This window comes from Toxorhynchites rutilus, chromosome 3 (genome assembly GCF_029784135.1).
Source record: "Toxorhynchites rutilus septentrionalis strain SRP chromosome 3, ASM2978413v1, whole genome shotgun sequence".
Taxonomy (NCBI): domain Eukaryota; kingdom Metazoa; phylum Arthropoda; class Insecta; order Diptera; family Culicidae; genus Toxorhynchites; species Toxorhynchites rutilus.
In genome coordinates, this window is record NC_073746.1 from 287,768,100 (window position 1) to 287,786,432 (window position 18,333).

General features: G+C 37.5%; 1 protein-coding gene across 1 annotated transcript in view; it reads left to right on the forward strand.

Moving 5' to 3' along the window:
• Nucleotides 1-1,497: 1,497 nt before the first annotated feature.
• The window catches only part of LOC129780415 (A disintegrin and metalloproteinase with thrombospondin motifs 7), a 133,562-nt gene continuing 116,726 nt past the window's right edge, over nucleotides 1,498-18,333 (forward strand). The window contains exon 1 of the mRNA XM_055788681.1: nucleotides 1,498-1,838. The gene's annotated coding sequence lies outside the window, so the exon portion shown is untranslated. The remainder of the gene's footprint in view (nucleotides 1,839-18,333) is intronic.

Consider the following 18,333-nt stretch of genomic DNA (forward strand, 5'->3'; position numbering starts at 1 on the left):
CCTTTGAAGCAATGCTAAATAACATGTAGCATGATATTTGATACTTGCAAGTATTGTCATTATTGTTGTTTCCATGTGGTGCCAAAGATATATTGATGTAGTTATGTGATGTGGAATAATGGTGCTGGTGCAACATGTATATAATCGACTGTAGCCGAGTCTATGTCAATTGCGAAAAAGGCCACCGGAATAGCGTTCGAGGTAAATTTTCAATGCATTGACATGAAATAAATTGCGACATACGATCAGCTAGTGTATTGTTTTGCGAGGACAAGAATGAATCATCAATCAATTATCCTCAACTGATTCTACAACGAAAAAACCACTTCAGAGATTATTCTACTAAGCAGTTGTTTCTAAAATTTCACAGCATTATAAAATAATATCCCAAGGTACGAGCGACTTTTATAAAAAAACAGCGTAGTTCTACGTCAACAATGCGGTCGTATCTTGGACACAACCTCCTATAATTTTTTCATATTTACGAGCTAGAGCTAACAACTCTGCCATCTGCATAGTGAATGATGAGAATTTCCATTTCTTCTTAGCAATGGACATTATATGCCGAAATATGAAATTGCATTAGGGACCTAACGAAGCTAAATTGACAAATGAGTATTTTGCCGCTCACTTTACTCCATTCTGAAAAAAACACATACATAAACTTGCATATAATTCCTTCACATTTCCTTTAAACTAAATATCGTAATATTCATTAAATTCACCATTTCTAAATTCAATACAAATCCAACGCTATTTATTTTTATTGGCAACACTGAAAAAATCGCCTTTGTTTACAAAATTCATCGAAATCAGCCAATCAAAAATCAGAATGACTGACAGAAATTTGTTGACCATTTGTTGAATTTTTGTTAGTTGTTGACCACGTAGTTTGCCATGTGTGACGTTTGCCAAGATGGATACAAATGGCTTCATATTCAGGAATGTATCATCTTATATTTGTGTACACCGTGAGTTTCTGAGGACAATTCAGTTGGTTCACCGCTGAATACCATGACAATATTATATATTCATTAGCTTGAAATTTACAAAAATATACGAATACAAGTGACCACAGTGCAAGACAGAAAAAATTTCTTTGACGGAAAATCTGATATGAACGGGGATCGTATGACGATAACCACTCGGCCACGGGAGCCACGTACATGTCACGCGAGTACCTGTCATAGATAAGAAACCTCCGGTTTGCCGGTAAAAGCTGTTCTAGCACTCTTCCGATGCCCAGAGAGTAAATATAGGGAACGACTCTCTGCAAGTGCATTGTACAGTCTCTTCCAGTCCCAGCAAACGAATAAGAACTCGAGAGATAAACATGTTCTCGCACTTTCGATTCGACCAGTAGTTTCCAGCGTCGCCGCGCCGGCGGATGAAAACTTTTCCCTCGTCTCAAGTCTCTTTTCTAGCGGTTGGTCGGCAAAGTGCGTGACAGTTTTCAAATTCAAGCGTGGGTTCTGAATGTTGTTTTGTTGTTTATAATATGGCTTTTTTTCGGTTGCTTCTGTTTATGTTATTAATTCTCGCGCTAGAGTTCCACTAATGTGTTTCTTTTTCGTGGGATTCATTCGTTGTTCGCGTTTGTTTGCCACTACCTAATTAGTCACAAGTGTTTTGAAATATCGCCTGAGAAGTGTTGTTTTACATTTGGCGAATCACGCGTGGACGGTTTTGATGACACACGGAAATTGTGTAAACAAAACAACTTCGGCCGCACGAGTGCTATATCGGGCGCGAATGATCGTGTCAAGTGGCTTCGGCGCGAGGGCTGCCAGAACTACTGACTTGTGTCCACGTGCGTTGAATTCGTAGAGAGTGATAATGTAAGTGCGTACTCAGAAGCCTTCCACCTCCTCCGTAACCATGGGTATTTAATTCAAGAAATCATAATTATTTAGTAATAACCGGGACATCCATCAAATATCGCTGGTAACCCTGCTATGCCATATATTTCGATTCTATCCACGTAAAGTGTGTGTGGGCTCAAACCGGTCGCCAAGAGCGTGAAATTGATTGTGTTGTCGCTGTTTGAACAGTAAGTTCAGTAAGTTCAAGTGTTCCCGCAGGGTTTTCGCTGGTGCCAGTTTGGCTATCGTGGAAAAATACCGTGGTGAAGTAGACGCGTTAATGGATCCGCAATACGCTACAGTGGGATAGCAGGTTTTAGAAATGATGAATCAGTTGTGACTCGTTGCCGAACGATCCATCATCTGAAATTGCCGTCGCAAACTTTCAGGCAATCAAACGATAGTGAGTTATTACTCGCTTAAGTGGAACAACAAGATGACTCGAAAGGGGACTCTAATGATTATTATCCGATGATGCAGCGGTGTGGACTACACTGTACACTGTACACTGTTACGTGTAATAATAACAATTGAAAGTTGGAACGAGACAGATTACTATTCGGTACAATGGCTTTTACTCTACTATTATGATGCCAAAGAACTTACCTGAACAATATATATATATATAAAATTCTCGTGTCACGATGTTCGTGGTCGAACTCCTCCGAAACGGTTCGACCGATTTTCATGAAGTGATTTCGATGCACTGAAAACTTGGTAGGCATGAGAATAGGACATAAACTATATATGATACCGCTACCGATTATCATATGTTTTATACCGATTAGGGTGGTCCTATGCAAAAAAAATCTAAATAATTTTAATTTTGACGTAGGATTTGACGTCTTTCGGGAACATATTGGGGTACAAATTGAAAAACGAATATCGATCGCATCGTGAAAAATGTCCAATTTCAAACGCTTATTGCTCAGTCATTTCATGACGGATTGATGAGATTTTTACATCAAAACATTGCGGCACTCTATAACAATTTTTCACCTTGAATAAAATAATATATATCATGTAATTAACTATCGAACAATTGAAAAATCTCAACCCCTATCCAAACGATACTGATTGGTCGAAATTGACGTCATTTCTCTTTCGCCTGCTTCGCTTCTTTCGTTCCCCGATAAGTCAAATATTTGCATGGTGAGCGAGTGAGGGCGCCTATTTCTCACATACCAACTGATATAAAAGGACGGTAGCATTTTTGGATTTCTCATTCTCGTTCAACGCTCAGATCGGCAAACATCTGGGCTTCTAGTGTGCAGTGCTCTACAAATCAACCAACACCATACGGTGCGGCAAAGGAGAGGAAGCCATCGGCAACCAACGATGGATGCGGTGTAGCAAAGGGAGCAAAGAAGAGGAAGCAGCGGAGAGCATCGAATTAAATCTAGTGTGCATTGCTGGTGCGCTCCTCTTCACATAAACAATTGGTTGCGACAAAGGAGGCAGAGGAGCGAAGTGCATTGCATCGCATCGTATCACACCCGCCTATCCGTCGTTTAGCTCGTCGTGGTAGTGCCAATCAAACCCTCGCAAATCGACGCACAGAAGCCGATGGCGCCAAAGTCAAGGAAAGAATCGGCGAATCCGTAAAAGCTACCGCTCCCAAAACTAAACTGCTATATCCGACTGAAACGCAGCAGATTCCGTACAACCCATTAAACCATTCCAGTCCTTCTCAGGACTATCAATTTGTTTTGAAACAAAAGAGTTTATTTTACTGTTTTCCACTTACCACAAAAACTATATAAAACCGATCAAAAATACTGTTTATTTTTACATTTTCTACTAACAACTAACATGGAACGTATCACGTCAAAAACATACGTTTTATCAACCACCTTTTACTGGATCTGGCAAAAGAAGCGAAGGACATATGCATGCATGTATATAACGGAACGCTCCAGTCATACAGAGCCCGTTAGGGACGAATGACCTTTAGGTTAAAGTCCCTTCAAAATCAAGAACGAACGATACACAGCCCGTATCAGACAAATGCATGAAGGAATTCTATAAAATAATATTTTCGCGGTGCCTTTGCGCCAACTACACGGGCGAGTAGCACCATACTAGCAAAAAATGTCGAAGTTCGTGACATCTGGTAGCAATATTTTTCTTCTTTTGAATTATAGAGACTTTAAACTTTACGTTCATTCGTCTCTAGCCCTGAGAAGCGCTCTTGCGAAGAAAACTAGTTCATACTCTTTTTCGACCTATCTTTAGAAAGACATTTTCATTGTCGCTCAGCACTCCTCAGCAAACGAGTCTGCTTTCGGCGGCACCAAGCGACGCCATGAGCAATATTTATTTAGGGAGGCAGATTAATCTTCCATCGAACTAGCAGGCCCGAAGGCAGTTTTAAATTGACAAAATTTAAATGTATTTATTTTTTTTATTTTAATTTTTGATTGTTCAAAACAATTACATAAATTTTTATATATATTGTCTGATGTTTCTACCAAAACACATCATTCAAACACATTTTTTTTCATGCGCAATTTTCATATAAGATTTGTTGACGTTGGATTACGTCTTTCGGGAACATATTGGGGTACAAATTGAAAATCGAAAATCGATTACATCTTGAAAATTGTACAATTTCAAACGCTTATTGCTCAGTCATTTCATGGTGGATTGATGACATTTTTGCGTCAATCGATTTCGGTACTCCATAACCATTTTTTTATATTGAAGAAAATAATCTCATCCCCTATCCTAACGGAAATACCCACTTCTGATTGGTCGAAATTGATGACACATGCGGCGAGTCCCTAACAGAGACATCAAAACCAAGCTGCCTGGGGAAAATCGGTATTGCAAATCCATAAAGTAGGGTGAGCTTTTGTTTCTATCGAAATGTGTTCCCTAACAGAGACATCAAAACCAAGGTGCTCGGGGAAATCGGTATTGCAAATATATGCAAGTCAGAGGTTGCTCCATGAAATTTCATATCAATGACCGATCGTTTATTGTGAAAAATTTAGCACAAGTGTAAGTGTAAAATTGTATATGGTAGCAGTTGTGCTAAGAATGACTTGATATATGAAACGATTTATTTTATTTTCCTAAAATTAAAAACCAAGGTGTGTTCCCACTCGAGAACGGGTCGTTTAGTTTAAGCTGTCTGTTTTTTTGTGTTCATTTTCACCCGAGGGAAGTTTATACGGCGAGAAAAATTGGAAAAGTAAAGAAATATTCGAAAAAGTGATTTCCCATATCCTCTATATATATAGTATTAGTTGTTGTTAATCCAATTAAAATTGAATTGGGTTGAATAAACACTCAGAAAGTAAAAATTATAAAAAAAAGAATACCTTTTCCATTTCAAATATGTTTTCTCTATATTAAAGTAACATGTTTTTACTGATGAGGAAAAATTATAATTGTGTTCGGTATTGGTAATTGTCTTATGTTACATTGGTGAGTTTTTTTCTTTATTTCATGCATACATATCACAGGAGGCATCTCGTCTAGGATCACAGAGGGCGGTTTTCATCATATATCGTTCCACATCGGTATCTTTTATCTGATACGCACCATTCAACGACTGTTTACCATCCTTCTGCCATCATCACTCGATAAACACTGGTGGAGTTAACATACAATACGCAACAACCAAACAAAACGGCCCTTTTCAGGGCCACCATATCATTATCAAAGAGTTTAACGATGTAATTCTTTAAACATATCCAAAATCAACAGATAGTCTAACGGAATCCTACGTCAACTATGCGGTCGTGTCTCGGACACAACCCTCCTGTGACTTTTTTTTATAAATTTGGCATAAAAGTACATATAACCTCAAAGGTTTACCTCCATTTCCTATTTTTAATCACGATTTTAGTATTTTGGTATAAATAATATCCAAATAATCGACCCGTAGATTATTTTTCAAAGAGAACGAATGTCATCCGACCTTGAAACGCAATGCGTATAGACGTCATTGAGCTTCGTGTTCCATTTCTGTGAAGCGTAAATTGTTATGAATTTTCGAGTGAAATAAACACGCTTTTAAAACAAAAATTTTAAATGAACTATGGTTCTATTGTGTGTTCTGTGTAACAGAATAACACATTCTTTACAGGTAGGGAAAATATCGGATGAAAATAGTCTCTGATTTTATATTCTGGATAATATTTTGGCTGAAATGCAATGAGATTTCTAGAAAAATAGTGGAGTTAGGGTCAAGTCTATGTCTACTAAGTATTCAAACAACATCGAAAACACATTTTCATTTAAATTTCAACAATTTGAATTGCTTTCGGGTCTGCTAACGACGAAATATGGGTGATTGTTCGATATTGTTACCACAAATATAGCCTTTTTTTATAGCCTTACATGGCAGATGGAAACTGTACAATGCATTTTCTTAAAGATTTCATCAACGACACGGCCGCAAGCCTAGGTGGATGTCCAATATATCAACGAATAAAAACTGATAATGATGGACAATCATTCATAAAATTTAACAACGCAGACATTGACATGGAAAACCGTTCAGTAGTGCCATATTCGCCTCAGCTGAGCAAAACATTCGATGAAGAGCAACAAATTAGCAACAACGAATTTTTTTTTTCAATTTACATTTAACGTTCAAGAGAACAAATATGTCAGATTCGTGAATGAAATACATCGGGAATGGAATACAAGGAATGTTTTGTGTGTTTTTTAAATTTTTGTCATCGACTTGGCGCTCTATACCTCGGTATGTCAAACAAAAGTATGAAAGAAAGAGTAACGAACGTGTCAAGTATGTGTGATCTTTAAAACATTTAAACACACTTACAATACATTAATTATTTTTTATTTTACAATCAACATATTCACTAGAAATAATTTTTATGGCAGGACAACGTTTTCCCGGTCAGCTAGTATACAATATATTATATTACGGATCATTAAGCTGAGCTCAGAAAGCATTACCTCCTTTTATTTGTTCTTGTAATTCGTGGCACTAATTGTGACATACAAACATTCAAGTATACATAATAAGGTGGCAATGGATGATGGAAAGCAATTTCATCATCGAATTTAAAGAACCGACCATGTAGGGTAACACGGGGTGAGTTGGATATTTGGACCACCCCTTTATCTCAGTGTGACTCAACTTGGATTTTTCATAATGTCATTTTCTTTTATTATTGAACCGTATGTAACTAACGTAAAAAAAACTTCGGTAAAATTCGACAGGTGGAAGGAAACGGTAGCATGAACACAACAAGCACTTTGATTGTCAAAAAATGTGAGTTTTCCGATCGTGGTTTAAAGTTTTTCCCGCTGATTAAACAAACATTTCGTGTATTGTGCAGTAAAGTTCTGAATTGTGCAGTAAAGTATTTTTGCATGTTGTGTGGGGTGACATGGACACGTTTCTGTGGGTGAATTGGTCCTACAGGTTTGAGGCTTTTTTTATATAGTTGATTCCAGATGACACGGAAGTACAAAAAGAGGATGGGCAGACAACGTTGGAAGAAGGAGGAGCTTGTAAGAGCCACGCAGGCCATCAATTACGGATTTTCTTTGACCAAAAACGAATGTGTTTGAAAATACTCGAACAACAGGGAAAAGATTCATGCAGAATTCGCGATGGTGTCAATCCAATTTTTCTGGTCTGGAATCTGGCCAAGACACCTGGTATCGACCCCAAAACACTGTTACTGATTGTAACATTATCCCAAAATACTTACAAAATACAAAATACATAATAAATAAATACAAAATACATAAACATAAGTATGTTTTTTTCGATGAAACACACACTGGACCAAATTACCCCACAGACGGTCCAAATCACCCCGCATCAAATTTTAATGTCCAAAAACCATTTCTTTTATTTTATAATATACTTGGTGGTTTGAAGCTTGATATAATGATTGAACATTATTGATTGAGAGAAAACAAGTGTAGCTCCGTATACAATATGTCATTTTTGATTTAGACAAAAACCATTTCTTTTATTTTATAATATACTTGGTGGTTTGAAGCTTGATATAATGATTGAACATTATTGATTGAGAGAAAACAAGTGTAGCTCCGTATACAATATGTCATTTTTGATTTAGACCGTATTGGTTTGGAAATATTAGGCGATTTGCTTAGGTGGTCCAAATTCCTCCCTTTTCCCCTACATTTTGTTTATTGGAAAATGACCTGTGCAAAGTTTCAGCTCAATTGGACATTCTTTAAGGGTGTTTTGATTTTTTGATCGTCCAAAATCTTTTAAAGGGCAGTTTGACATGAAACTTGGTAAATCGAAAAAAAATTCCGATGCCAAAAAACTTAAAAATGCATAAAACGTCGAGATCTGGTGTCATCTCGAATGTAAAATCTTGTCCAAAAAGCGACCTTCTGAGACATAGCCTGAGTGGCAATGAAGGTATGGAAAAAAATCATGGATTTTAATGATTTAGGAGTGCCTCAAAGCACTCAAAGTTTTGCTTTTTCGGATAAGGTTGATTTTCGGCCAAAAAAATTTTTTTAGAGTTGACACCAAATTTCGACGTTTTATGCATTTTGAAGTCATTTGGCATCGGAAACCTTTTTTTTTCGATTTTCCAACTTTGATATTTATCTGTTTAAAAAACGACTTTCGATTAGCATAGTATGTTGAAGGAGGCTTACATGCTCTAGGCCGGGGATTCTCAAACTATTTTGGCCAGAGACCCCTTTTCCAGATTAAAGTGATACCATTGACCCCTATAGCCACTCGACATAATCTTCTCATCAAGAAATAGACATAAAATTCAGTATATATCAGGTGTAACTAATAATTAATTATACAAATTACAAAAACATGCTTCCTACTATTATATTAGTCATTCTTATAACAAGTTGGTTCACGTAACGCAAATATGAACTAGTGTTAATTAATAGGGATCGATCTTAAGATCTCATCGACCCCTGGAAAACCGATGTTGACCCCAAGGGGATATCGACCACTTTGAGAACCCCTGCTCTAGGCAAATCGAAATACAACAAGTGGTTGGAAAAGTTTAAAAGTTGTAATTTTGATGCAAATGTATTTGAAGGCATCGAACTGCAAACACTATTGGACGAAGACAATTGAATGTTGACCCATCAATCATTTCACGTGGCTCGAAGGCCATAGGAAACATCCTGAAGGATGTGTTCCATATTATTTGACCGACAGACAATGAGAAACCCAGAAAAGTATTTGCGATATTTTGCTCGCCAGTTGCAAAAGAAAATCATTTTTGCATCGGGGATGAAAAGTGAATATATTTTAAGAATCCCAAGCGAAATAGATCATTTGTTAACCCCGGCCAGTTACATCGATTATAAGGCTAAATCGTTTCGAAAAGAAGACAATGTTGTGTGTTTTCTGTGATGAGCGAAGGGTAATTTGATACGACTTTTTGAAAACTAGGGAAACTGTTAATAGTGAACGTTACAGTAAACAATTGATCGAATTGAACCGTGCTCTGATAAAAAAGACCGGAATATCAGAAAAAAACAATACAAAGTGATTTTTCTTGATTACAATGCCCCGTCAGACCGAGCCAGACCGGCCAGGGGAGCGACTGAGCTACTCAATTAGGATCAACTACCACGTGCAGCTTATGAACCAAACTTGGCTTCTCCCGACTACCATTTATTTACACGCACTCGCTCAGCAGCACTTCAATTCTCACAAAAAAAAAGGTTTGAAAATTGCTCGATGACTGGTTTGGATCAAGAACAAAGAGCCAAATCTTTAGAGAGGCATTCATTCACCAGAAAGACGGGGAAAATTTGCAACTTCAAATGGCCATTACTTGAATAAAGTATTATAAACCATTCAAGAACAATAAACGTGTATTTATTGTTAACGTTGGACTACAAAATTATTCTTCTTCTTCTTGAATTATAGATACATTAAACGTCTGCAGTTCTTTCTTCTATAACTCTTAGAATGGCCTTTGGGGACAACCCAATCCAAACTTTTTCTCCATCTGCCTTGAAAAAGCATTTTTTAAGCTATTGTAACAAGTTTTCGGGTAAATAATGAATAAGCATAAGACTCTTAGGCATTTTATCTTTTGAGTTAAATGATTACAGTTCACTTCGTTTACCTGGAAAATAATTGTTAACACTCAAAGGGGGAATCGATTTTTCCTTGAAAATACCCAGCAAAAACAATGCCCCCCTCCCCGCCAATTAGAATCATCGTTCGATTATGGCATTCGTCAACAAATGATATCAAAACTCCTGCTTTCATCAAACAATATGGTTTATTTGATATGGTGGAATATTCTCTACGTCGTATCACACATTTAATTTTCTCCGCTATCAAAGTCATAGCCAATTTCGCTATTTGTCCTCTAGTTGGTATTGATTTTTTGGCGATATTACAATCTGACAGCTCTGGGTTCGCTCTAATCATTCTCAACACCTTGCAGGTTCCGATCCTTAGTTCCACTACAACGCTTGCTATGATCGTGCTGATCGATAATATATCCGAAGGATCCGCCTGCTAGAAGACTATCGTTTTTTTCGTAACTGGAATCAAACAAGACGCAAGGCAGAACCTAGTGCCCAGAACAAGCGCCCGGAAGTTGCACACCCAGGTTCTGACGAAGTACCAAGGATGGACGACGAAACAAGTTTTTCATCAATAACAGGACAATGAACTCTAAGGTGTCTGAATGCCTGGAATACCTGAAAATACGCATTCCGTTTATTGAAGCACGCAACGGTCCTGGAAGTTTTGGTCAAAGTTGGCAAGCTGTCTTCCGAGTCTGGAGCATTTTCATTAGTACCATGACAACGGATGATGAATTTCATCAGAAAGAATATTAATTCAGTAAGGCGTCGTGCTCAAATTACGTAACGCGATAAGGGGGAAGAGGGGGGTCGAGGTTGCGTTACTTTCTGTGTATTAGAGATAGGAAACTGCGTTACGTAGGGGAGGAGGGGATCCAAAATCCGGATTTTTAGCGTTACGTAATTTGTGCACGACGCCTAAGTTGAAGAAAAAGGAAAAGTTACTATAGATGCTGCACAGATTATCATACAACTGGCCGAAGCGTGTGTAACAAATGCTGACGGATGATTTCCCAGAAAGTCCGCTGTTTTATTCGAAGTCTGTCGCAATAAATGTCCAATGCTTTAAGAAAAAATGTTGGAAACCATCTTCATTCTGGCTATTTAATATTTTTCTAACGTATAATCAATCTTGAGATAGATAGGTGTTCAAGTTATGTGAAACATTTAGAAAAAAAACGCGAAAGCGACATTCTTCAAAAATCTATGTTTGAGAAAATCAAACCTCCCGTCGAGAGCGCTAAAGTTTCTTCATAATTTCATTAAAATAATTTATCTGACATCTATGCTTGGGACGGGATCCTGATATTATTCTATTTTAAAACTTTTGGAATAGTTACATACTACCATCAGCCGCATGCGGTACTCGATCCCAATTGAGTTGCTCAACCGTTTCCGGTCTCGCTCGATTTGACAAGGCATTGTCAAGTTTTGAGTTTCTTGCAGAGCCCATCTTGCGATTAAATTATTTGATGAAGATCAAACTTAGTTTGTAGATAACTTTTACATGATCTAGCAATGTTTGTTTTCAATTGAAGACGAATTTATGACAATAACACATGCCAAAGCCATATTATAGGGGTTTTGCAAAAAAAAAACTGCAGTACAAACCATCCGTACTATAAATTAATAAAAAGTATAGTATAAACAGTATAATATTAAGGTTATGATTTTATTATTTTTCTTCATATCCTATAGTTCCTTCTAAAAATCCTACTCAATTTGAGCGAGGAAAGTTTCACCCATATCTGGGTGACGGGGTGTCGAAAGTGATAACCTATTACTGCCCAGGTGTACAAGCACTTGATCCAAATGGCATGAAACTTTCAAGTCCATCTAGGTTTGTCCCGAAACGCAATATTTTGGTTTGGAGTTCTTTGGAAGTTGACGTATGAAATTTCATACGCTGAGCCGATACAGTATCAAAAATGGAAATCATTTGAATATCGAACAAAACGGTTTTATTTCATAAAATTCAACTTCAACAATCATTTTCATGGTTTATTACATAGCGTATTACAGTTGGAGTTGCATAGCGTATGAAATTTCATACGCTCAAATGTAAACATAAATTGTTTTGCGGTTTCATAATTTTCTTCAGGTTTTTTGCTAGATATCATTTTTTACCATAGTCTTGTAGTGTTGTGTCACAGATTTGAGCAATTTGGAATCCTTTAAGAGGTAAAACTTTGATAAATTTATGCTTACTTTTGCGACTCCATTTAACTCGAGCCTTGCAAGCTTCAATACACAACAAAACAACAAAAATGACAGATAAAATGACACTGACACAAAAAACACTCTTAAATTGGTATCATTTAAAATGCGCTTAACACCTTAGTTTAATCAAAAACAGTTTTTCAAAAACGGGCATTTTTGCGTATTAAATTTCATACGCTGGGCACTAATGAGTTAAGCACGAATTGATTGGACAACAAATAGTGAGCTAACGCCCGTATGTAGACAACAAGATCGCTCGTTGCGTTGTGGGGAAAACGAGTGTCTAGTAAAAAAGCAAAATCTACCCATTTTAATCATCAAATTGTTCGATAAATTTCCTGTCTAATGGTATACAACAGAACATATATCACGATAAGGAATTTGTGTAGTATGCGTTTGAAAACTCTTAATGAATCGTTACATGCTTCATTCTCAATTTCGTAGAGTGACCCCCCTATAAAGAAATGAAAGACTTAGTTCTACGTCAAAAATACGGGTCTAATATTTTGCGATGAGGAACAAAACTGCAACTTCTCACGAAAGTCTGAGAACCACTACATCGGTTTGGCATGACTGTATTATTGTATGTATTCCGGTTTCATACTTATACACTTGGTATGTGCTTTAATTTTCAAATAATTGGATGATACACTTATTTCGGATCATCCTCACCCATCGATTATCATGTTAACGAATTTGCGGAAGCCACAAAAACAGCCACAGAAACACGCTTTCGGGGTAGCCAATTCGAATCCCCCCCACCTGTGTGTACAAGGTTGACACCTGTGCAGCATACCAAACCTAGCCGGATAAAAATAGCCGAATCCGTTCCAAAATAACAACTTATCCGATTCATTGTTATGCTGCGTGCGCCGGGTGTTGCTTTCGATAATAATAATCATCTCCGGTTTACGTCTCGTCATATGTATAATTGGGTGGCGCCGGGTGTTGTTTGTGTTTTTACATTTTTGTGGATTGGCACAATTCTCACCGATCGGTCGTCGGTGGCGCCAGCAGTTGTAAATTATGAAAAACGAACAGAACACGTTAAGAATATGCGCGCCGCGATGGTCATTGGACGTCGTGTTTCTGTGTGTATTTAAGATACACCAATGGCTGACTTTGGGCTGAAAGATCGTGAATTGGTACCGTGTGACCCCAATTGAGCCTCCGCCCGCTCCGCCTGTCTCACCCACCCGAACGAAACGAGAAATTAATTAAGTTCGAAAACTCGTTGTCGCATTTAATTTCTGTGTACGCTCGGACAGCAGTTCCATGCTTGGGAACAAATGGAATGCCGACCCGAAGCGTAGGGGCTCGTCGCCTTCATTAGTACCGAGATTCTGTTGGACAAGCTAAGCCGGCTAATGATCGGTAAATAATTAATAATTTCAAATCATTTTGTTTTTGGATTGACCCCTTTCCAAACCAACTGTATGATGCTTGTACTCAGCTGGCTACTGCTATATTTGCGGCCAATTTCATCGATTGCCTCTCGAGTACTTTTTCAAGCACTAGATACCACTGCTGCTTAGCCGACAGTGCTTAGCCTTTACTACCCACTCACAAAAGACATGCACCTTTGGTAGTCATCAACAGAACAGCAAACCGAAATCGTTCCGTCGATTAAACCTTTTGATGTTTCGTATTGTATGTGGCAACTGGGCCATAACTTCTACAAATTATTTACCATGTCATCTCCATGATAGACTGGAAGTCAATTAAGGCTGAAAAGATGCGTGGGAAACTAACGTATTCTTCAATTCATCTAAAGATCTCCTAGCTCATTTTTCAATACTTACTGTAATGGCGATGCGGAAATGAACCACAAACTGCTATAAACTACATTGAATTGGTACTGAATAGGTGGTTACGATCTTCCTTAAAAAACATCTCATCTCACCAAAGTACAGCAGTTCCATTTTCGCACATTTCCCTGAATATCGAAACAGCTCTCGGGGCCAGCAAACTTGCTCGTACAATGAAAGATCAAACATGTTCTCGAGAACCTGATGCCTACGGCAAAACACGTGTGGCGACCTTAGTACTTCTTGTTTCCATCGGTTTCTGTCCTGAAATTCACATCGAAGTGGTACATGCGAATACTTAATTTCTTTTTGCTCAGGAAATGCGACTAATTAGTATTGATTTATGGGGTGGAACTCGATGGCAGTAGATCAGTATGTGCACGAAAAAAATGAGCCCAACTGAATCTTGTTTAATGTGTGGAATCGTGAACCATAAACGAAGACAGTAAACTACAAATTCCTGAAGTTAAGGCGTGAGTGTTATTAAGAAAATCATACACCTAAAAAATGTTTAATGTCAAATGTCTTAAAATGGAAACAACAGTGAATATCGACGTTTCATGCTATTTTAAGACAATTAGCGTTTTTTTTTTGAGAACCATGTTAATAACCCTTGGGTTTTTATCGGTTTTCAAAAAAACCCAAACTTTGACGGCTGTGTGACGCCAGTAAGTAAAGTTTGATTGAGCTAATATTTTACATAAGGTAGTTTTTCGGGCAAACATTTTAAGTCCCGAAGGTCACTTTTTTCCATACATCAATTGACGCTATACTATACACTGTATCGTGAAATTAGGTAAACAAAAGATTTGCACTAAACGGTTTGAAAGCTCGAGTACAAAAACAGGTATAGAATATAATTTGGGGAAATTATTTTTCTGTAATTATTTTTTTTTATCATGCGAAAATAATGTCATTTTTTAAAACATCTCAAGTTACATTCGAATACTCCACATGTACAGTCAAAATTAAATATGACATCAATTATTTACACATTGCTGCTTTTTATTTGGGCTTCAGCCCAGCATATTCAGTTATCGAACGACTACTGTTATACATTACCATTTTTGCTTCACACCAACGAAACACAAATTTCAAATGGACTAACAACGCATTCAACGATGCCAATGTAGAACGTATGAGAATCAAATTCTTCCGATTTTTTTCTATATTCCTTCAGCATATTTTCTGAATGTTCTAATTTTTCTCGCCGTATAATGCCGTATTTCTCACTTTTGTTCCTTATCTTTTCCAAAGACATGGAAAAATTATGTTGTTTTCCCGGTCTTCAAAAAAGGCTGCAATAGAAATGTCAATAACTATAGAGGGATCGCTAGCCTTTGCTCGGTTTCCAAACTTTTTGAACTGATTGTTCTGGACTACATCTCCCATGCCTGCAGCAATTACATCGCTGATGAACAACATGGTTTCGTTCCCAAACGATCTACATCCACAAATGTAATATTGTATACCTCATTCATCGTTCGCTCTCTACAGTCACGCCAACAAATTGATGCTGTGTATACAGATTTCTCAGCTGCATTTGACAAGATAAACCATGAAATTGCCGTCGCCAAACTACAACGTCTTGGATTTCATGTCAACTTTTTGAACGGGCTACGTTCGTACCTGACCGATCGTGTGATGTCAGTGAAAATCGGTGACACTGTATCTTCTCCATTTCGAGTTACATCGGGCGTACCTCAAGGAAGTCACCTTGGCCCTTGGCCCCAGCCGTATAAATTACGAAATGCCATTGTGGACCGTGCTATGGCCATCAAAGATCTTGGCATCATTCTCGATTCTAAATTAACGTTCAAAGAACACGTAGCTTATATCACCAGTAAAGCATCCAGAGTCCTAGGATTCATCTTTCGTGTTACGTAAGATTTCAGGGACATACATTGTTTAAAGTCTCTATATTGTGCTTTGGTCCGCTCAATCCTCGAGTATGCTTGTGTGGCATGGTCGCTTTATTATCAAAATTGCGTTCAGCGAATCGAGGAGATTCAACGCAAATTCGTTCATTTCGCTCTGCGAAATTTGCCTTGAAACGATTCTTCAAATCTTCCAAATTATGAAGATCGTTCTAATTTAATTGGACTAGATTCACTAAATCTACGTTGAGACGTCGCTAAAGCGATTTTCGTATCAGACCTGATCCTCTCAAACAATTAATTAATTTTAATATAAGGATACGAACTTTGCGCTCTAATACATTCATTTGTGTCCCCTCTTCACGCACTAAAGGGTGTTCGGATCAAAAAGTGGTCAAACTAAATTGCGTGTAAATCGATTATTTGTTTATTAAAAAAATCAAAGTATCTTTCATTTTGAAGTTCAATATGTATAAAAGACGGAAAAAATACTCAGTCAAGATTGCGGTCGACCTAGTCCAAATTAGCGAGCCTTTCGTTTGACGCCTGCCATCAGATGTTGTACAGTCACCTTATCCACTTTCTTCGCCGCAGAACGCCAGTTTGCTTTGAACTGCTTCTCGCTGCTAACAGTTTTTTTGGTTCTTCTTATGGTTCTGCTTAACTATCGCCCATTATTTTCGATTGGGCGAAGTTCTGGTGTGTTGGGAGGGTTCTTATCCTTGGGCACAACCTGCATCTTGTTAGCGGCCATGGGCTTTTTCCATAATCCGGCCAAAACAGCACAAACAAGTCATGTTTCTTCAGGAAAGGCAGCAAACGCTTTTGAAGACACTCTTTCACGTAAATTTCTTAGTTGACGGTCCCGGTTGCAACGAAAATGTCGCTTTTCAAGCCACAGGTACAGATAGCTTGCCAAACGAGATATTTCTTGGCAAACTTTGATAGTTTAATATGCTTGAAAATGTCTGCCACGTTTCCCCTTCCGGTTGCTGTATGATACTCTTGTCCAGGAAGCTGTCTGAAGTCTGCCTTGACGTAGGTTTCGTCGTCCATTACCACGCAATCAAACTTTGTCAACAATGTCGTAGACAGCTTCCGAGATCTTGTTGATCGTTGCGATTTGGAGTCACTACCTTCTTATAAGTCGAGAGTTCGGATCGTTTTTTATCTTCATGCACGGTTGTAGACGATATTCCCAACTTATTTGCGACATCTCGAACGGAGAAGTTGGGGTTGCGCTTGAAAGCGCTAGCCACTCTTCTGTTCGTCACAGCGGCTCCCGGCTTTCGATTTCCCCCAGATACAGGCTTTCTAGTTATCGACAAACGTTCCCCGAACACTTTTATTACTTTGGTGACGGTTGATTTGGCCACATTCAACGATTTTGCTATTTCTGCGTGCGTGTAGTTTGGATTTTCACGACGCATGTACAAAATGATTCGTCGCTCCTCTTGCTTTGACGCCATTTTGATAACTAAAGATCTATTGTCAAAATCCAAATAGAGGCATCATTCTACACACACACACACACACACACACACACACACACACACCTACAAAATGAGGGGTGATCAGGTTTTTTATATGAATGATTAGAAAAAATACGACGAATTTAAGTTAACCACTTTTTGATCCGAACACCCTTTAATTACGGGAATAATGAACCCGTTTCGAGTATGTGCCGAGTTTTCAACCGCTCGTACACTTCGTACGATTTTAAGTTAACCCGTTCACATCTGAAAAAGATTTTTTCCAATTCCCTTAGATATTAAATAGAATTTAAGTTAGATTTAAGTATATCATTAGGGCACTCTTGTTCAGGCCTGTTGATAACAAAAAAAAAAAATAAACAAATAAACAAATCTTATCGCAAAAAATTAGACTCGTATTTTTTTTTAAAAAAATTCATTAGGATGCCCATTTCCATTTTAGGATGATCAAAAATCAATTTTTTCTCCTTTTTTTCCAAACTTGACTGTTCTGAAAATTCATAACTTTTGAACTTCTGGACCGATTCAGATGATCAACATATAAAATTTAAAAAAAATATAAACAATTAAAAATATAAACAAAAATATAAACAATTATAGCCCCCTCTAGTCCAAAGCCATGTAATAAAGTAAGAACAAATCATTCAATAATCACGAAAACAAAATATTTTTTTTTTCAGAAGTGTTATACTTTTCATAAAAAGTTAGTTAACTAGTTAATTGGTTTTAATTTGATATATTGTTCATCTGACTCGGTTCAGTAGTTCATACATTTTTGAATAAAGGGAAAACTTTGATTTTTTGAACTACCTTAAAATGGAAATGGGCACCTTAACGGAAAAATAAAAAAAAAACTCCACCACCACCAGAAAATCCATTACCATTTTCGAACAAAGATCAATTACGTTACCGAAAATATGGAATGACCTAACAACGCTTATCACGATGTAATTGTAGAAAATATAGGAAGTTAATTTTCGGAATTTTACCATTTTCCTTCAAAGTTATTAATTTTTTT